The 22127-nt window shown below is 41.9% G+C and overlaps 1 protein-coding gene across 6 annotated transcripts in view; it reads right to left on the bottom strand.

Moving 5' to 3' along the window:
* The window catches only part of PRKAG2 (protein kinase AMP-activated non-catalytic subunit gamma 2), a 208752-nt gene that overhangs the window by 108121 nt on the left and 78504 nt on the right, over positions 1–22127 (bottom strand). The gene's annotated exons all lie outside the window — the stretch shown is intronic.

Below are 22127 nucleotides of genomic sequence, written 5' to 3' on the forward strand. Positions count from 1 at the left end.
CTCATTTAGCTCAAAACAGGAAGGCTAAGAGGAATATGTATCCCCTTAGTGACAATTACTGTTTGAACTGGCTGCTGACTGCAAATCAGCAAAACCAAGTATTTCCCTTTCCTCACTGCTGAGGATTTCCTCGTTCAAAATGCCCTCTGTTTTTGTCATTGCTAAGAGGAATAAAGTTCAGATCCATGCTCAGAAAGGTAAAGCATGAATCATGCTTGCATTTCTCTGCCATGTTGTCCTAAAAATTTTCCCTAAATTGGATTTTTTTCCCTAACTTTCCTTTTTAAAACTCTACATAATGATGTTGGCAAAACTGAACGTTTTCTAATGCTGTCAGTGGTGCTGGCACATGCTTGCACATCTTACAACACCAGACTGATCTTAACTGCAACCATATTTCATATAAATATAAAATGTGGAAAATATTTCAAAATAACATGCAAATAAATATGTAAAAGAGAGAAAAAAAAAAAGCCGCTCGAGTCCAGGTGATGCAATGCACAACAACAAAAAGCCTGTTTAGCCTAAACACCATTTGCAGGCTGGTTGAACAGAACATATAGCCCATGTTTTCAAAGAGAAACACAAACTACCACTTTCTCCATCTGGTCCAAGCCCTGCTCACACCCCATAAAAGAATTGCAAGTTTATGACTCCAAGCTGGGCTCAATTACTTCCCATAATCATAACCAAGTGTTTCCCTGTAACGAGTTTTCATCCCCCATTTTAGTATTACTTCATGCTGCTTTCACTATACATTAAGAAAGATTTCAATCTCTGAAAAATCTGTCAGAAAAATCCAGAAGTTTAATTTCACTTCTTTCTAGCAGTCCCTTAAGTTGCACACTATATTCCCCAGAACTCTTGGTAAATTACTTATAAATTACCTCCTGGCATCTTTGTGATGTTTTCCTATCCTACCTTTCCAGAGCTTGTAACACAAACCAGCAGGAATAGGAGTAACAGTAGTGTTGGCATATTGGTGATTTGTAGTAAGAAAAACACAATTTCAGACCCAGAGCATCTATCCCTGAAGAGCAATAAGCTGGGACTGATGACTATGATCCCATGCAAATGATAATTTTATCATTTTCCCACATCCTTCTAATAAACTTGGTGCATATGTTTCCAGCACTCACTTCTTCAGCAATTTCAGATCTTATTGTGAAAAACTGAGCTGTTTTTAAATGCATCACAATCTGGCTGTGCTCAAAACACAAAAACAGTATTCGATCCAGGAAGTACAAGATGTCTGGTGACAACACCACTTCTAAAATTCAGTAAGTTCTCAGCTAAAGAAAAACATCTCAGTAGTAACTTTTACCAAAAAAATAAAAAAAACCTCAAAACAGCAGAGATAATAAGTTCCTCAGAAGCATTTTCCACGTAGGCTTTTCACATCTCTTCTTGATTCTCTTTCTTCTTGCTTCTATCAAGTCTTTCAAATATATTGATCCACAAAACCTTGAGGAGATCGGATTTACTGGAACATCACAAATCTCCTTTTTGTTCTCTTTTTGTCCTCCTTTCTTTACTGCTTCTTCACTTCTCATGCAGAATTGGAACAGATTAAATTACACTGCAGTTAAAATGGGCATTGTAGGGCTGAACAAAATACCCCTTCAGTTTAAATTAAAGTCTTAAAACCAGCACTGAGTGGATCACAAAGGGAATGTCAGCAAATGAATTAAGACAGAGATTGCTCAAAAAAAGTGATGTGTTAAGGATGGCCAGTACCTGAAAAGTGAAATTCATACAACTATCCCAATACTCAAATCCCATGAAACATAAGAGACTGAAAAATGAGAGCATCACAACTGTACAGAAATACAGGCCTGCACTGTTCTGTTTTCAAAGATTTATTTTGGGAGAAGAGAAAAACTCACTGAATTAGCCACAGTTGGGACCAGTGCTCAGCTGCCGCTGCATGTTAACCAGTCACCTCAAAATAGCCCCAAAAACCCCATACACAGACCAGTCACCCCAAAAGGACCCATTGCTATGCCACAGTGGGTGAAATAAAGACATATATGAGATATATATATATATTACATACATAAAATCAGAGACAGTGGCCAGCAGCATTCTATCAGACAACACAGAAATGCTGACTGAAGAGAAAATTGAACCACTCCTTGAAAAGCTAAATGTTTAGATAATGTTTGAGAAGCTTTTCCCATTCTGGCTCCAGCAGTTTCACTGATAACTCTCCCATTCTTCACTGATTAAAAATGAACCTCAAAGTTCAGCTGCAAGGCAGCAGCAACTTCCAGAGGAATGAAACATTCCCTATGAGTCTCAAGGGCAAAGGAGCATTTGTGTGCTTCTCCTGCTCTTTGGTGCTGTGATGGTGCAGAAGAACCTAGAACCTGCATTGAGGTCACTCATAGGTGTTTGCATAAATGTTGTTTTGGCAGTGAAAGCAGGGTCTTGTAGCAGTGAGCTGAATTGCTCATTGAAATCATGATCAAAACTCACAAAATCCCAAGGACTAGGCAGGGTATCCATGGGAAGGACTTCTCTGATTATACAGGCACTGTCAGTCTGGTTACATCAATGGCCAAGGACACTGCACAGGACTCCATCCTGATGAACTAAACACAGGAGTGATGCCAAGGGGGAAAATTCCTTCAAGATCACCCAGCACTGCATTCTTAATGCAAAAGGGATTGCTCCAGCAAGGGGAGTGTAATAGAAAGGAGGAATCCTCTGTATGCAGACAGGGATTGCACTGAAATCCACCCCCCTGCACAATCTTTTTGAATTGCAGAAAATTCCTTTGCCTGTTTGTTCAAGCATCCTTAGCAAAATACAGTAGACCTTCAGGTCTTTAAGAAACAACACAAGGGATTAAAAAAAACCCCCCAAACCTGCAAAAAAATCCTCAAACAAAAAACTCCAAAGACCCAAACAAGCAAACAAAACCCCAGACAGAAAAAACCTGAAAAACAAAACAAAACAAAAAAACACACAGAAAACAAATCCACCAGAAACTCTTCAAGATCTGTCTTCATTTTCTATCTTTGCTTTTCCAAGAAACTAATGATTCAGAAGCATCATTAGTTGTAAGCAAAGGAATAAAGCCAAGTTCTTTGCATGCTTTAATGTCATGATAACTGAACAACTGGCAAACCAGCTCTGTTAACTTCCCAAGACAAACATCTCAGGAACCACCACCATCTTATATATAGATATATATATAGAGAGAGAGAGAGAGAGAGGAAGTTTACTAGGATTAGTTTTCCAAATATGCCAGAAGAGATGGGAATACAGAGGAGAAAATACACATTATCACACACGAGGTCTGGAAGAGAAAATATTTCTTGTTCCTTTTACCAGGTTTTATTTCTGTTGTTGTTTATTTTAACGGAGTTTGTTTTACATTTTTTGCACCCAGATCACACTGAGCAATTTTGATAGCAAAAGAAACTTTACTGACTTTTCAAAGAGACATGAAAGCACTGTGAGAAAGACAGACCCTGCAGTTTTTTGAGGTGGTACAGAGGCACCTTAACAATCTCCAAAGTACAGAAGGGACAAAGAAAGAGACAGTGGACAGGTATGGGAAAACTGGATTATTTTACTCTTGACCTAGAAACCACCCAAATATTTCCAATTTATTGATGATTCTACCAATTTGTGTAATTGGCAGACAGATGACTTGGAAAGAAGGATCCACAGGACCCAGCTAAAAAGCTGCTGTGACTGTGGGAGCCACAATGCTATGATTCAAAGGATGGTGTGGAACAGCTTGGGTGGTGAAAAGTTCCCTGTTCATTCATTGTACGAGTGAAAACATCAAGGCATTGTAAAGTTCAGAGTTGTTATTTTTAGGATTGTGTGAAAAATCTCAGTGGGTTGGCTGGGACCAATGCAAGACACAAACTAGAGAAAGCTTTGAGCCTTTATGCCTCGAGATGACAGAAGGGCTGGAAACCTGGGAGCTACAAGGCAGCAAGAGAGTATTCCTGGAAAAGCCAACCCTGCCAGTGTGCACACACAATACCTGCCAGGAGAAAAAATAGTCTGAGACTTTTCACAACAGCTAATGATAAAGGAAGAGACTGAAAAGGCTGTCAGCTGTGTCCTCGGGGATCTGCTTGAAAGCCAGAGACAGAGTGGGAAAGGGGCAACACCACTGTCACTCCTTACACATTTCCTTGGTCATTTGTGTTTTAGGATCCCCTTATGAATCAGAGGACCAGTGCTCAGGCACATCCCAGCTGACATTTAATTTGCAACCAGCATCTTTCACATCCTAAAAACACACTGAGCCTCAAATTGAGAGACTTCTGGAATCATGGAATCTCTTGTAGTGGTGACTTAGCTTAGCAATACATTGGCTCAATCACAATACTGTACCTTGCCAAGTAATTTGAAAGTGATCTAAAATAGTACCACAGATGACAGAATTTGTTGTAGAGAGCCATCAGGTCCCCAGATCTTTTCAAGGTTCATGCAGTGGCTTCAGTGCTTAAAGTAGAAAACACTCTACTTAGTAGCTCTCATGTCACTAATCCTTAAATTCCACATCAAGAAACGAAACAGAAACAGTGTTATGGTCACAGAGCTCTGGATTTATCCAGCAGCAGAGACTCTTGAATTTCTTGGTCTGCCCCAAAAGCCTCCTGCATCTGCAGTCCCTCACTCAGGTGCCTCTGTTCTCAGGGGCACATTTCTAACATGCCTAGGTGCAATTCTGGCTCTGAGTCAAGGTTGCCTAAAACAGCCTGTAAAAACCTACCCATGTTCCAGACTGAACACTTTTGTTATTATTACATATTTGTGGAAAAAACCCACTCCATCATTACCTGGCAGCTGGCAATAAAGCCTGGCAAATCTGACACTCAGCTTATTTGCAAGCACGTCACTGGAGCAAAAAATATTAAAACCTCTGTGCTAACAGACACAAACAGAAATTACTGCTCCAAGCCACATATTCCTTTAAACCAGGTAGGTTGTTTCCAGTCATAATAAAATACTTTCAGGTCAGAGGAGGGGAGGAAGAAACACTGAAATGGGACTGAGTATGGCATTAATAGACTTTGGTTTTATTCTAAACTCTGCTCTCAGGCAACTGCACAACCAGGGAAAACCCACATCATCTCTGTGAGAGCTTCAGATGAAAATCTGCATTCAGATGTTACTGCACTGCAACAGTCTCATGCATAGACTAAACCCTTTTCCACTCCTATTAACCAGAAAGTTAATTAAAAATCTTGAAGAAAATAAAGACCCACAGCAGATGAAGTACATTTTTAAGGTGACCACAGGTTTCTGGCTTTCCTCCCTGTTTATTTGCTGCTCATATCCATTACAAGCCTATGTGTTCAAAGGCAAACAGCAAAATTCCTGTGTCTTCAGGAATTACTCGGAGAGGGATAAGTGCAGGGTGGAAAGCACCAACCCTCAACCCAAGAAATCAAACTTCCACTGGCCTCAGTAGCAAAACCCAGGCTCATTGCCAGCAAAACTGAGCTTCTCAAGATGTCTTTCAATTAATTTCCGAGTGGACTTTTTCCTGCACGTGTTAAAGGATGTGACATGTGCTCCTGTGCCAAGCACAGCACTGACTAGGAAGGTCCTGCTGATCTTTGAATCAGAGCCCTCAACACCACCAGCCTAAATCAGTCCTTCAAATTCCCCCTGCACCCTTCAGTCCTCCCTATTTACAGTCACCTGCTACAAAATTCACACTCTTAAACTACATTAATTAATGAAACTTCACCAAAACGTGGAGAAGATCCACTCAGGGTCATCGACAAAGCTTTGAGGAAACTGGAAGCAGAGGGAGATGCTCCTGCCCCAGTCTTTACCCTCCCTGCCTGCACAAACCTGCCACATCACAGGCTGCACAAATCTGGTGTGGGGCACCAGCAGAGCCCAGAGGACTTTTTGCAGCTTAGCAGCTCCCTGTGCATCTCATCCTAACGTGCTTAGCTACTTAGCCAGAGTGAACTATGCATCTTCATGGCAGCAGCAAGCTTTTACTGGGTTTTTGTGACACCTCCCTTCATGATTGGAAGCTCCATGTGTCTTCACAACCTTTCCTTGGTTGCCACCACCAGGCACTCCCCGAGGTGACAGATGGTTTTGCTTTCTGCTGCAAAGGCACAAAACATGCAGCCACGCCTGGGGAGTGCTTGGTGCTCCCTGTACTGGTCCAAAGTGAAGAATGTAACTGGCTCTTCAACAGTTTTAACTGCTCAGCTCCAAGAAATGTGTTAACAAAACCACTTGCACTTCTCTAAGGACATGGCAAACCAGTGTCCTTTACATCACTGAGCCCACCAGGCTGCACTACTCTGTGTCCACCAGTCCCACCTTACCCCTTAAGGCTGCAAATCAAGGGCTTCTTCCCCTCCTACATTAGCATTGTTAGCATATTAATGAAGTTCTTAACCTCATTTACCTCCTTGGCATTTGCACCATGCAAAAAGAACAAGGAAAGAAGAGCTGGAGGCTTCCTTAGCACAGCAAAGGGCTCCTCTAACCCTGGAGCCAGTGAAGTGGCAGAAGTTATTTATAAATGGCTCAGCTGAACATGATTCCTTCTCCAATGAACAGCAAGTATCTGTGTCCAAGGCTAAGGATAAGAAACTGGGGAAACAAAGTGCCAGGTTGAGAGAGAAACACAAGTTCCTAGCCATGAACTCATCACAGGATTTTTCCCTTGGAATTTTGGCAAGATGTGCATGTGCTGTGTGCTGCTGAGCCTTGCATCTGCTGGATGCACAAGGAAGTAATTTCTAAGAATTTCAGTGATGTCAAGCATTTTCTTTTTTTTAATGTGACCATAAAGTGGCAAAAGCTGTCAGTGGCACTGGCAGTAGCTTAACAAAAAATGTTGATGTTGCCTGGATACTGAGTCCTGCTCCAGCCTCGGATTTGCCTGCATGTCGGCATTTGACAGAAGTAACTCCTTGGGATTTTAGGTTTTCTTTAATATTTTGAGATCCATGCAAATATCTCTCCTTAATCAGATCCCTCTGTCTCTCTCCTCCCCCACTTTTCAGTTTGTAAAATGCAAAATAATTCCTCAGCCATAGTAAAGCCATAAAGAAGAAGCTGTAAATTTTTTTTTTCTAGCCTTTTTCTTTTCTTCCAGGTCAATCTTTTCAGTTATATAAACACTTTATAAAATAGCATGGCAAAAGTACAGGAGAATCTGTTTATGTGATTAAGACTTGGCTCCTTCTTTCCCAGTGACAGTATTTCATGCCTTGCATTTGCCACTGCTGAGATTTGCTCAGTTGTCTCTCTGTGACCTCTGAAGCAGAAGGTGGCAGGATTTAACATTGCTTCTCATGGAGTGCTTACAGTAAATCACTACTGGTGGGTATCCATGGAGTCTTGGGAAAAAAGAGCATTATTAAGTACCTACTAATTTTTTGTTACAGTGGATGGATTCCAGGTTTTCACTGATGGCAAAAATCCAGCTACTCCAAAGAAAAGTGAATTTTTCCCAGTCTTTCCCTTTATTGCTGCTCTGCTCCCAATCTGATTTGTGCTTTAGTGTTTGAAGAAAAGAGTTCTGGATGCCATTTAATGAAGTACTGTAGTGTTTTATTATCCTTTATGCTGAAGAATTTGGAAGGACTTTAGAGAGCTTCATGCAGAAACAGAAACAGGACCAAAGTGCATATACAAAATACAGCACTAAACTCCTCTTCCTGGCAGCTAGATGACAGAGAAGTCAAAAACATCCACTGCAGACAATTTTTCCAGTCTGGTCCCTGACATGGAACGAAGCACAATTATCCCAGTGCAGCAGAGCAGATTTCAGCACCCTGCAGAGCTATTTTCCAAAGGAAAGGATGTGCTGTTGAGATAATTTATTTAGTGTCACTTGTTTTATTTATCTAATAATGTCAGGATTTGAATAAGCAAGCAGGTCTTTCAACAATGCCACCCCAACCATCAGGTCCCCATTCCTGCAGAGCCCTTCTGCACTGGGGAATGACTCAGTTTAGCCATGCTGAAGCAAAGGGCATACTCTCCTTCCTCTTCCAGCTCTTCATAAAATAATAATTTTAAAAAATCCATATATTTAAACACTGAACATCATGACTGCATCATCTCAAAAGGGTAAATAAAGCTTGAATGCAACAAGAAGAGGTACCACAATCTCATAACTCTTCCCAGGTGACGCCAAGCACAAAGCAGTGTGAACACATGAGGCTCATCCATTCAATGTAATCCTGTTTTCCCCCTCATTACAGTGGTAGCAGATGTGAGATTTTGGGCACTGTCAACTTCAACAGCTCTGTGGGGAGGAGAAGACACTTTCCTGTTGTAGCACTCCAAATCCTAAAATTTAAGCACTGGCAAAAAATTTACTCAGAAAAACTTGACGTTGATAAAAAACAGATGGAAACCTAGAAGTAGAAACAGACCCTGAAAAAGATGTCTCTTTTTCTCAGCTTTAAATCTGGAATGGACAAAATGATAGGCAGAGGAAAGAAAGATGGAGATGACTCAACAGGCTCATTTTGTGGTGATGCCTTTTGCTGTTGCCTTCCCCAAGTCTGATGCTGCTGGAACCATCAGAGCACTTGGATGTGTTTGAAGATGAGAAAGTCATGGAGGCAGTGCCAGGATGTTCCCACTGAACACATGCTTGGGCACAAGAAAAGCCTTCTCCCACAGCACACCTTCTTGAATAAAAAATGCAACAAAGGAGTGAAAATGATGGTGGGAGTCCTGATGATCATGCTCCCCAGGTCTCTTTTCCAAGCACAGGTGAGAGTCCCAGCCCAGGGCAGCTGGATCCTCTCTTGTCTCTCTCAGCTAAACCAGAGCCAAATATTGCTAAAGCCCCAGCACCACTGCTGTAGGTCCATGCTCTGTTGGCATACCCCTTCCTGAGCTTGTAGCTGGGCTCTCTAGGAAAGCAGCTGCATGCACTGGATATAAGTTTCCCATTCTGCAGCCCAGATTTTTTACACATTCTGGTTTGTAAGCTTCTCCACTGACAACATTCACTGTCTCCATATCCCGGCTTTCCAAACAGAGGGGCTGTAGGGGCTTCCTGTGATAGCCACTGTGGCTTCCAGCTGCTCCAAACAAAGCTCCAGACACTCTGCCTCAAAGTTCATCCCAAAATGATGGGTGACTTTAACAGCAGCATGATTTCTGGCCAGCCCTCAGCAGTGGCTGGGTTGACTTTAATGCCATTTAATTGCAATGACATGTCTTTAAGAACAAAACCCATGCCAAGAAACTGGGGTTGGAACAAGAGCTGACCTAAGGCCAGTTTCCACAGGATTTTCAAACCCCTCTTCTCTAACTTGTGGCTTCCTGGGTGCTGCACAACCTTTCCTGGGTCACTGCAGCCACCACAGCTTCTCCTTGCATAATGAGGAGCTTTACCCCAAATGTCACCCTCTGGAAAAGACATGTGCTCCTCCAGCACCATTCTCTGAGGCCAAGGATGATCCCAAGGTAGCCACCATCCTTGAGTGTGTGGTGGGGCTTTCTCCCTTAAAAAAATACCTGAGATTTCAACTATTTTCATCACCACTAAGCTCTGTGGTTAAATGAAAAACCAACACATCAGCATGGGGCAGGACTCCCCTGGTGACATCTCCCTTGCACAGAAGCTCCACACACCCCCCAGACCACCCAAAAATCAGGAGAGCCTTAATTTCCAGGATTTATCTGCCAGCACAGATATGTGTGACTATTGCTACATGGAGATGTTCCATATAACACGCAGAAATACGACATGCTAATCTTCTTATTTGCATTTTCATATTCTAGTGGTTTTTTTGCACTTTCTTCACTCCAATGGGCTGGATAATAGCAGAGCAGAAGTCCTCTTTGCTTAAATAAACTTCAAGGGAATGTGACCCATCTCAAAGAAATCCCAAAGGTATGAATATTTATTATATACTTCAATGAAATTGAGAAAAATGCTAAATCCCAGCTTCTTTTTTTTGTGTCTTTGTTTCTACAAAAGACAAGGAAAAAGAAAAATGTTCTTAACATCTACAACAAAGCCCAAATCTGTCACTCCACAGCCGTGGCTTTGACCATTTCTCTAAATTTACAACACATCTCCCTACCTGTCTTCCCTTGCCACTAGTAAGAATTTGCTGATAATCCACCTATTTTTCTGCAGACTGGGTTTCTGATCCAACAAAATCTAGACAGCTGTACAAATGGGTTTGCACTAATCCCCACCATTTGCTGGAAAGATTTCTGTGAACACCAGCAAACATAGAACATGTCAGATCAGCAATCCTCCTCATTACTTACTGTTTATCCCTTTGATTGCATTAGAAGTAAAGGGTTTCCTCTGGCTTTTAAGGACAAAACCCAACACTGAGATCCCCACATAGGAAACTATTGCTTATTGTTCACCACCTTCACAGGGGGAATGAGCAAATATTGCTGAAATTAGCCAAAATATTTCTGGTTTTTTGGTTTGGTTTTGATTGGTTTGGTTTATTGGTTTGGGGTTTGTTTGCTTGTTTGTTTGTTTATTTTGTTTTTTGTTTTGTTTTCTTTTTAAGGAGGTCTTTGCTTTTTTGCTTCAGACTAACTGACTTAGATGGCTCAGCAAGGATTTACAATTGTAAATTGTAATTTCAGGTACCCAAGTCTGGAAATTATTCCACTGGGTTCAGAGCCCAATGATCAAATCTTCCCCTCTATCACTGTGAAAAAGTCAGATGTAGTAAATCCAATGTATTTAAATGCACATAACAGAGCAAAATTTGATCCTCACGGGGGTAGAAACACATTTTAACCAGCTTTGCTGCAAGGGACAATACTTTCTTCTAGAAGATGAAAAAGCTCAGCTAACCACTCATTCATTTTTGAGGTTCACTCTCCTGAGCAAGTTTAGGCTGGTGCTGCCTTGCTGAGGACTCCTTTGCCAAAAGCCCATTTCTATAACTGGCTACTTGTTTCAGCTGCCACTTCTTGTCTTTCAGAAATCCTCCAAGGTGCACTGAACATGGCCAAACTCACCCCTTCTCCACCACACACAAAGGAGGCAGCATGAATATAGATGCTAAACACAGAATAATTTGCCACCTGTAGCTATTCTTGTTCCTGTATTAAACATCAACTCATGTGAAATTCTTTCACCTTCCCTCCAGAAAGTCTTGACTATTGTGGAGTTTAGGTGTGCACCTCTATTTAGCATGGATTAAAGGCAGTTTTGGCCTCTGGATGCTCAGTGCTCTGGGGCATGTCAGTGTGAAAGAGGAATTGAAGCAAATGCTTTCCTGCAAACAGCATCATCCTGTTGGAGCTACGGCTCAGGTTGCCAAGTGCAGTTCTCTCACCATTAAACAGCTTCATGGAAAGACTGTGAAAATGAAGAGCTGTGGAAACCTTATACTGAGGTTAAGCAAACAAATCTGACACCAGACCTTCTGCCCAGCTCAGGCAGGCAATGAAGCAGATACATTCACAGTGACCCTGAAATGAAATGCTCTGTACTCCCAAATAATGGTGTTTGTTGAAGAATATTTGATTAATGGCTTACCTCCACATATGTTCCCCAGCCAAAAATTAATTGTGTTATGGCTCATGCATTTATCAACGCAATTAAATGTCTACCTTGATATGGAGTGTCATATCCTGACCTGAGGGCAATGTCAAACTCTCCTGGGATGAGAGGAGGAGAAGCTGATTTCCTGAACAACTGCTGAAATTGCAGTTTGGGGGGAGGGATGCTTTTAGTCCCTGATGTTTTAATTGATTTAGAAGTGAAGAAAAACCAAAAACAAAAATTAAAAGAAACCAACAGCAAACAGAGTGAAAGGTTCTTGGCTCAAAACCTAAATCAAAGCATTTCCAGGCAGGCAGTGGGATGCCCACAGGAGGGCACCTACGTTTCACAGTGCTGCAGGAGCTGCCAGGGAGGTGCAGCCTGGGCTGGCACAGAGTGGCACTGCCTGGCACAGCTGCTGCCATGCTCTTGTCACCGCAGCCCTGGGTCACAGCCCACGCAGGGCTCCCACCCCTGCACTCACTCACATTTGAGGCTCAGAGAGAAAACAGCAGGAGATGCTGCAAGAAGCAAACTACAAAGAAACCCACCACAGCTGCCAACCAGTAAAGTGTGCTTACAGGAAACCCAAGGCAAGCTTCAAAATAATTTAACTAAAGAACTGAGGTGCTTTGATGGTTGATCATCAAAGGCTCTGAGTGCTTGTTTCACATATCAAGTACACACATTAATATTTTCACCATCTTAGGCAAGAATTTTTTTAAGATACAGAAGAATCTTCAAATACTGTGTGAACTGCAAAAGAGAAGGGCATAACAGAAAATTTATATAGAAAAAAATCCAAAACAACGACAAATAAAAAACAAAGAGTCCACAATCCTTTTGTTTTGTTTTGTTTTGTTTTAAAGCTAAAATAATAAAACTTGGATTTCATTAACACTTGGTGCTCTTTGTAGAGCTAGCTTTCCCTGGTGGGAGAGTGGTCAAGTCTGCTGATCCACCTTAGAGATCCCAGGCAGAGGGACCTTTGTAAGCTCTCTGCTGGCTTTAGGTATGTCATCTAGCAGCCACCACTGCTGGTATTAGCACTGTCACAAATCAGTTAATTTCTGAGATTTGGGTATTTCAGCAATGCTCTGTAGATGCACTGGTTTAGCTGTTCAGCTGGATAACAAATTCTAATACCCAAGCAGACAAAAGTGGAAGCACTGTGTGAGAACACCAATTACAGGTTATTGCCAGAGATGGATAATCAGAGATGACTCTACTGACTAAAATCTTCCCTTCAGAAAGTTTATAATTCAGGGCATTACTCTCAAAATCACATCCACTACAACATTTTTGCTTACTCCAGCTTCACACTGTACCCCCACAAATCCTCATCTCCCTGCCCCATCCTTTGCACATTTTTTGTGGAGCGTCCACACACACCCACTTAGCAGCACAAACCATTTCATACAACACTGGCACAGCACAGAGGGGGCAAATCACAAATTGGTGCAAAATTTGGGGAGCATAGAGCCCTGGCTAACATGGATGTGAGTGCCTGTGAGTAACAAAATGCTTTTATATACCTGAATTGGGTCCTTTGCACAGTGTTGTCCTTCATTCAGTATGTCCCACACTGTGCCAGGGAAGCTTGTCAGAAGGTTTGATAGATTATGAAACAAATTTATTGAAATGTTCAGATGGATGGGAACCATTCTGAGATCACTGTCCAAAAATTAGACCCAAGATCTGTTTTCTGACATGAGTAGAAGACTTCGCCTGTTATTTTAAACTAAGAACATGACTTCTAGCCTTCTCCAGCTGATGTGTTTATTATTCTACTCACAATAAACCTCAAATCAATTAACTCACTGGGCTAGAAAATCCTAAACTAATTAATTTCAAAAAGGGGCATCACTGTTCTCCTTGGCTTTGACAAAGGAAACATGAGCTCACTTTGGCCAAAGAGAAAGCAGCACGGAAAGATTCAGCTGCACTACACAGATTCAGGAGAACAGGAATTAGATCAGTGACATAGGTTGGAATTACACCATTTCCACAGCAGTTTCACCTCTGTCAAACTGCAAGGACAAAACTCTTCTTCCTAGACATCCTAATTCAGACTGATATTTATTTGACTTACTATGGCAATGGGGAAAAAAATCCTAAACCTGGCACCATGCAGAGCTTTATACTTTTTACTCTGCTCTTCCACATTTCCTTCTCCCAGTAACAACCAACCTGCTTCTAAATTTGCTATAGATATCAAATGGGCTAATGACAACTCCACTGTCAGATGATCACTACACAACTTGAAGGTGTTCCAGCCCCTGAGCAAATCCAAACAGATGATCCAGGTTCTCCTTGTCCAGTTTGTGACTCTGCCAGTGACTGCTGGAAGTGAGGAGTTGCTAAAGCAGCTGCTGGAATCTCATGTGATGGTTTATAGCAGCTCAGCTGTGACACTGCCCAGGGTTACTTCCCATAAAAAGGGGAATGTTACCTTCAGTTGGCTTTATGGTCAATGAGAAAATGTGAAAGCAGGAAACCAATCTAGAAAAACTTGCAGGCAAGTAGCAGAGTCTGTGTGAAGTCTGTAAAACCCTCTCAGTCAAATCACTGCTTATCAGCAGGGCTCCCCTTCAAGATGTTTTCACAGCCCCAAAGGCTGAAAAAAAGCAAAGGCTCATTTCCACAAAGTCCATAAATTGAGACATGACAGTGATCAGCTCCTCACCCTATTGACTCTGACAATGAACAGTGATTTACCATCATTTTTATGGGGCTTGTTTTATTTTTAAAATCAGACCAAGCTCAGCCATGACTCACACTGACCCAAGAAAGGCTCCATAAGAGCTGGGCTGAGCCTGGGATTTAACTGCATTTTACCCATTCTACTACACACACTGTATTCCTCAATCCATGCATTTTTCTGCCTTGTGATCAGGTTCTTTCATTACATATTTTTTCAGATCAGAAAACTGATTGAGTCCACATTTATTATGCAGCCCATTTCTGAGGCATTTTCCAAACACCTTATCTAAGGAGCTGGAAACCCATGATATCTGTAAAACTTGGATCTGATACCTTCAGTCATTATTACTCCTCCAGACTCCAACTACATAGCAAAATATCTTGGGTGCACAATGTTTTTTCAGTGGAATTAGGACAAACATTCACTTAGAATCAGAAAAAGCAATGTACTTTTAAATGTGTGAACCAACCTACTAAAACAAATAGGATTTCTCCAGCAATTATAAACAAACACTTGCTTAGAGACCAAATTCTGAGATTATTGATCAAAATGGAAAATGGACACATAAATATAATTGAAGGTGTGTTCCTACATATATTCTCAGATTTGTAAAATACAGGTAGTTAAATATAAACAGTCCTCAACCACAAAAATTTCCCCCACTATTTATTTCTAAATGATTTCCTGTAAATAGAGAGCTTAAGACAGCAAAAGCTTCTCTTTAGCTTTACTATTGCTTACATTGCTGCCTGTGTGGAAAATTCACCTGCACATCAGCAATGCCCTTCAGACAATTTTATCAAAAGAAGAAGAGCAGCAGTTCATCAGCCTTTAGAAATGTTCAAACTGCAGTTTCTATTTCCCCTTCATGCCAGCAGCAGTCTCTAAAAGAGCAAATATAAAACTAAGGTCTTGCCCATACATCACAAGAAATAAAATTTTTATTATTTGTATTATGTTCCACATCTGAAGCCACAGGAAAGAGAAAGAAAATGGGAATTAATCTGGTTGCAGATCTGTCCCATATTCTACAGATGAAAGTCAGAGACTGAAAAAATTCCTTTTTTAATTTTTTTTTTTTAAAGATTGCATATAAATAATTAGGAATTTGAAGACAGCCTGAAAAATCCTTCTTGTCTAGACAGAGAGGGGGAGGAATAGAAAAGCATACTGGACATACTCCCCCCACACAGACAACACTGACTATGGGAAATGAAGGTGAAAAGGGAAGCACATAGAAAAATATCTCCAAATAAACTAAGAACAGCCACCATAGGCATATTTTAACCAGACAAATCATCTGCTGCTGACAGCAGACATCAGTAATTGGCAGGAGAAATGGTGCTGAACGTGGCTGGTCTTTGGCCATGTGTGCAGCACCAGCTTAGCTGCAGCAGTGCTGACACATTTTGTCTGCAAAAAGTCATTTTTCTAATGTAGATGAGACCAAAATGAACAGTGTTGGTCCCCTTGTCTGCCTCTGAGGGCAAAGCAAGCTTGAAAAGGGATGATGAGATGTCCTTACACCCCAGTACTGGAGAATAAAGCAAGACAAGCAGCTTTTCTCCTTTTCCAGGCTTTATGGGATGATTGTGGAAGAGTTTGCATAATCCTCCCAAGGTGGACCTGGACTGAGCAGCCCTGTCCTTGCTCCCCTTGTCCTGCATGTTAATCACAGCCACAAATCAAAGCCTTTCCCTCTGCATCCCACCTGCCTGCCCATTCAACACAGGGAGAACTGGAAATGGAGTGGCCTCAGCTGTTCAGAGTCCTGGTGCAGGCTGGAACTGATGGGTCTCTGCAGTTGTGGTCCAAAGGTTGGGAGGAAGGTATTGATTTAGCAAAGAAAAATCCAAATGTAGATTGCAGCAGCTGGCAGGAGGAAGGACACCCCACTGCATGGTGCCATCCTGCAGGAAAACATTCCTGAAGAGCAATGGTGGGAAATAGCTTGAGGAAAGGGAAGGTGAAATGTCTGTGCCCAGCAGCCAGCCCTCCACAACAGCCTGTCCTGGGCTAAACTCACTTCTCTGCAAGCTGTCACCCAAACACCACAAACGAGGAGTAAAATCTTGGGAGAGAATGAGAGAACAAACTTCAGACTAATGCTTGAAGAAAAATTTTAGCAGAGAGCAGCCACAATCCAAAGGCCTTTAAGGCATCTGAGCACAATCTGGCAGCATCGAGGCAGGGTTCTCCCAGTTCCTTCCCTGGGTTACTGCAAATGAGAGCTGCTTGCTCCATCTATGGGCAAAAATCAGTACAGTCATAGGCTTTTCTCACAGAGGGCATCATCTAACCATGAGATGTTCTACAAGAAAATAAATTATTAGAATGAAGAGGGTAAATGACAAACATTCTGCCTTGCTTCTCATAGTCTTTTGAAAAAAATACCATCTGGACTATTATTATGGGAGCACCAGGAGCCCTCTTCATTATGGATTACTTTAGGCACCACCGTTAATAGTATTGAATTTCAGAAGGAGAAAAAGTATTAAGAAGAAGCAGAACATTAAAACTCTATATTGAAAAATATTTCCTTTCTCAAGTGCAGTGAAAATTCACCATGATTCAAATCTGACCACCAGCATCAAAGTGTTTCAAAGCTGTGTCATTTTCAATTCAATCTTCCATAAGCAACTTTTAATTCTGAGCTAAATTTAGCTTTTGATGCCATTCACCACAACCCAAAGCTTTAGGTCAATGGAAACCTTTTAATTGATTTCCTTTGCTGGTAAAACTGACAGCATCATTGATGTGTCATGAGTATTGCTGTTACTTGTTAATTGTTTCAGAAGGGGAAGCAGCACTGGAAAATGCTCTGATGTCCTTCAGATGAGGCACTCAGATCTATCACAAAAGGTACATTTTAATGACTGAAATTTCATACAACCATCTACTTCTAAAAAAATTCAGGATACTCGATTTTAGCCTATCTGCAGGGGTAGATCCCTGATTTCCACTCAGTGAAGTAAAGCAGCTCTCATTTATTTCCATGTTTTGGTTGTGCAGGCAGAGTTCATGCCTGAAACGTGTAATCTGCATTGTGTTTCTTCCCAGTGCAGGTCATCCCCCTGTGTTTACTTTGGATCACCTCAGATTGCCTTACTGAGATGTGTCACTGCTTTCTCTTGGCCTCACACCTCTCACAAAAGTGACACACATGGGAAGTGCATTCCCACTGCAGCCAGGAGTCAACGATGTCTTGGAGCAGCAGGTCCCAGCAGGTGCTTCATGAGAGCAGTTCATGAAGTTTTGAGCCAGCCTGAAACAAACTGGGAAGCAGCTCCACAATGCCAATTTTTCACAGCACTTCAAACTTCAACTTGTGCCTCTTCCCTCACCCTTTCCTCCTGCTGTCCCTGAAGAAAATCTGTGAAATCAGTAGAAGCCTACTGCAAGCTAGAGGTCATACTAATGCAATCATATCCAATTAAAATGTAATTATTTGAATGTTCCATGACTGCTCATGTGCCCACGCTGCTGCTGCTGGCACTGAGCTGTACATCCTCAATTGTGCAGGATATTTTCCAGTTCTTAAACATGTTATTCCAGAGGTGCTACCACCGCTGCTGATGGGTTCAGCCTTGTCCAGCAGTGGGGCTTTCTTGGAGCCATCTGCCATTGGCTCTGTTGGACATGGGGGAAGCTTCCAGCAGCTTCTCCCAGAAGCCACTCCTGTAGTCCCTCCACTACCAAAACCTGGCCACACACATCCAGTGCAGTCAGCAACCTTATTTTCATACTGAATCCAAAACACAACACTGTACAAGCCACTAGAAGGAAAATTAACTCTATCCCAGCCCAACCAGGATGGTCTCCATCCCTTATTCTCTGCTTTGACATCATGACCAGGTCCAACATTTTCCAGTGCATCCCCATAAATCACAATCACCCTTCCTGTCCTTTGATACACACACAGAGCGTTGGATTGTTGCAGGCTGAAGCCAGCTCTGGGTCCAGGTGCTGGAGCCAATCTCCACTTGCAGAAAGCAGCTGGCTCAGGGAGGTCCGAGGTGGGCAGCACTGGGGGGATGCATTTACCAAGCATCACAGTACAGGGAACAGCACTAGGAAATCCTCTGCTCCACCTCAAAGCCAGGCTGAATTCACCCCAAATCCGCATTCAGTTTTCTGCTGTCAGTCTAACAGTGCTGTTGCAAAGAAATTCTCAGACCAAAAAAAAAAAAAAAAAATTTTTGATAATTAAATTTCAGAACACTTGTACAGAAACCCAACACACAAAGAGCTGTTTGGGATTTTTCTGCAGTGAACTTCTCAAAGTGAAGGGGCTGCACCAATGGCCAAGCACACACCTCACCCAAAAAGGTCACAGCAGAGCCTCTCCCAGAGGGGCCTGAGGTGGATTTTTTGCAAAGGTGGGATGCTGAATGTGAAGCCCCAGCCAGCAGTTTACTGCTTCGAAGCAGTGCTTATCAATTACCTGAAGTGGCTGGCAGCCAAGTACATGTTGTGGGAAAGTATTTTTTCTTTCAAGACAAATCTTTTGTGAGATCAGAGCTATGGGGTTATGACCAGATACTGAACTGGGGCAACCAAAGGGAAGGGCACAAAGATGAATTCTTGGATATTGCCAAAACCAATGATAAAATATTGAAGATGAGTACAACCTTTAAACACCCAGCCTGAAGTGGAAAATATTTGAAGTTTCACATCTGAAAATCACTATCTGTTCTAACATTTCCTATCGTAGCCCTTCCTAAACTGTGTCTATTCAAAAGGCAAGATAACTTAGCTGGGAAAAGAGCAACTAGATGGGAAAGCAAGTGCTGCAAATACCACACATAGTCTTTAAAATGAAAACAAGCTAGGAAGAAGTTGCTTCCAAGAAAAACAAGGAATATGCAGAGTAACAGGTTAGTCTATGTTTTGAACAATGTGTGGGAGGAGGAAGTGGAGGGAAGACAGGGTATGTTATTAAAAACAAAGGCTGCACCTACTTTCCCCCACATACTGCTCATGATGACAGGAAAGGAGTGCAGCACAGACTCCTCTCAGACAAACTGGGGGACAAAAACAAACCCCAGGTCCGTGTGAACTTTTATCTGATGCTTTTTTAATTTTTTAATTTTTTTTTTTTAATTGCTGATTGCCTGGATAAAACACAGGTTTGCAATAAACCCAAAGAGAAGACAACAGCACAGAGTTTCCAAGAAGAGCCACAGCTGGGAGGGACATCTGCAGATCTCTGGTCTGATCTCTGCTCAAAGCAACTTTAAACTGGGCTGTTCAGAGCCTAGCCCAGTCGATTTATTTAAATCTGCCAGGCCACAATTTCACAGCCCCTCTGGACCCCTGCTGCCACACCAGCCCCTCCAAGAACATTTTTCCTACACATTCCTGGCATTTCCCTCACTGACTCCTGCACTTTTTCTGGGCATCCCTGAAGGGCCTGGCACTGTCTTGCCATAACCATTAGGAACCTAAAGACAGCACAAAGATCTTCTCCTCCTTTTTCTTCCTCCCCAACACCATGTGCTGCAGCCCCAGTGCAATGATCCTTTGCTGGACCACTATGTCCCCATCTTCTTGTACTGGGAGCCCACACTGGACCCAGCACTGCTGATGTGTCTCAGTGCTGCCAAGCAGAGGGGGAGGATGACTCCCCTGACCTGCTGGTGATCCTCAGAGTGCAGTCCAGCACAGTGTTAATTTTCATTTTAGTGCAATTAATCCAGCACCAGCAGGGATGTAAAGGCAGGCAAACACAGCAAGTTCAGCTGATCTCAATGCACTCACAGTTTGAGAACTGATAAAACAACCTGAGTCCCATTCACTTTTAACACAGGTATCCCAAGCTATTTGACAAAATGGGATTTTAATCACATAGGTTGTGACAATTTTGAGCAATGAAGCATTTAAGCACCTTTAGAAATGTAAAGCCACATGCTGGTTTAGCTTTTCTCAGAGCTCTTCAGCACAGCATCTCTGCAAAAGTCTGAGGTATCTGGCCAGAGGAATGTCTGAGAAGTCTTGTCTCTCAGGAAATGCTGCTCAAGCCACAGAGACCTTGTTTTGAGTAACACACAACCAATTAACTTACTGGTCTGTAGTAAATGGGGTTACTCAATTTGCAAAGTAGCAGAATGCAGAAGTATTGCTTGTAAAAATATAGCAATACAGCAGAAATGCTAACCCATACTTTTCTGGAAGTCCTGAAAGGGTTTTACAAAACAAAATCCTATCATAGTTAATTAAGTATAGTAAACTCTAAGAGTGTATTTCATTGCAGCCCCCATTCTGAATAAAATCTATTTTAACATGGCATTGAAGGGTGTCTGCATTAGTCACTGTAAGAGAGCTAAATGCTGTGAAAGCATGATAAGAAATGCTCTGTTTTGCAAAAAGCTGTGTAAAGAGAAGAGTTATCAATTTAAACACCAATTAAAGTCAGCACACCCTTTCCAAGGGGCTGTCTCTCTTACCTTAAGAACAAAAGACCACGAGCACCCAAGCCCGGTGCAATTCCTGCAAGGCTCCCAGAGCAGCAGGGTCATGGATATTTTCTGTTGGCTCAAATATAGCATGGCCCCATTCCAAGCCTGCTCCTGAGGCAGTGAAGTGACCTTACCAAAAGGATTTTGCTGACTCTTGGAAGATTCTTTTATTTAATATTCTGTTGTACCTAGCTAGGACTTAAATAGTTCTGGCTGCTTAGATAAGTTGATTACAAAATCCCAGGATGGCTTTTCTCTGCAGTCTAAATTGCTGCTATTCATGCAGCAGAGAGCCCTTCTCTGCCTGCTCCATCAGCAGAATACTGCCAATATTTAAAGGCCATATTTAAATCTATGTGGACTAGCAAGAAAAGCTTAAATGGATTTTAATTATTGTGAAGTTTTAACAAGAGGGGAGAGTAAAAAGCATACTTGAACTTCAAACAGGCATGAACAAATGTCCTTGAATAGATGTTTAGAGCCTTTACTGAATCCTTAAGAAACACTGATTCTCACTTTCAATCTCCTGATGGTGTTTTAGAGAGAAGCAAGGAGTGGAAAAGACACCATTTCAATTAACCTTCAGCAGCATATCTGATAAACAAAGAGAAAAATCCTGTATGGGTTTGTATTGCTGTGTTCATGTGCACAAGTCATTATGAAATTACTTGTTCTGATTAAAACCAATGATTTTAAGTTAAATTCTCATAAAGAAAAACATGAAGGTCCCTCTCTACTATTTAAAATCTCTGAAAACTATCAATACATTGCAGAAAACACATAGCCCAACACAGGTATATGTATTGCCAGGTACATGTACCTACATTGCCACAGATTTGCCAACAATTTTTCATTCTTTCTTCTGTTTACAGACTGAAAACTCACTGTGGTCTGACAATCCAGCAAGACATTATCCCTCTCTTTCCCTGCAACTCTGCTCCTTTCCCACAGCCACTAAACCTTCATGCAAACCAGGTTTGGTTTGTTGACCAGTACTGGGAAACTTTGTTCAGTAAGAAAGTTTTAAAATTGAAGCATATTCTCAATCCTGCTCATTTCTGAGTTCTAGCAGTGTGTTGATAGCACACAGGCTGCTGAAGAGCTAAAATCTTTGCCCAGTATAAAGTTGTATATAACAAGTGCTCTGAGCCAAGGAGATTTGCTATGCCTTTCATATTTTTGGGGAGGAGCTCAAATAGCCCCATAATAGTCGTTTGACTGGAAAAAAATAGAATTTATTTCCATCCAGCAAAGGTCACTTGCCCGTCCTACAATAGGGCAAATAAATATAAATTAAAAAAACACAGCTAAAATTCCCTTTGGGGTCTACAGAACCTGTAACTCCTGAGTGACATCGTGTCAGTGCCCACCTCCACCACACATCCTGTGAATGTGTCCAGATGTTCTCAACCAGCCTCGGTGAAACCACCCAGAAAACTCCCACTAACACGGACCAAGG

The sequence above is a fragment of the Catharus ustulatus genome, chromosome 1 (genome assembly GCF_009819885.2).
Source record: "Catharus ustulatus isolate bCatUst1 chromosome 1, bCatUst1.pri.v2, whole genome shotgun sequence".
In the NCBI taxonomy this organism is placed as follows: domain Eukaryota; kingdom Metazoa; phylum Chordata; class Aves; order Passeriformes; family Turdidae; genus Catharus; species Catharus ustulatus.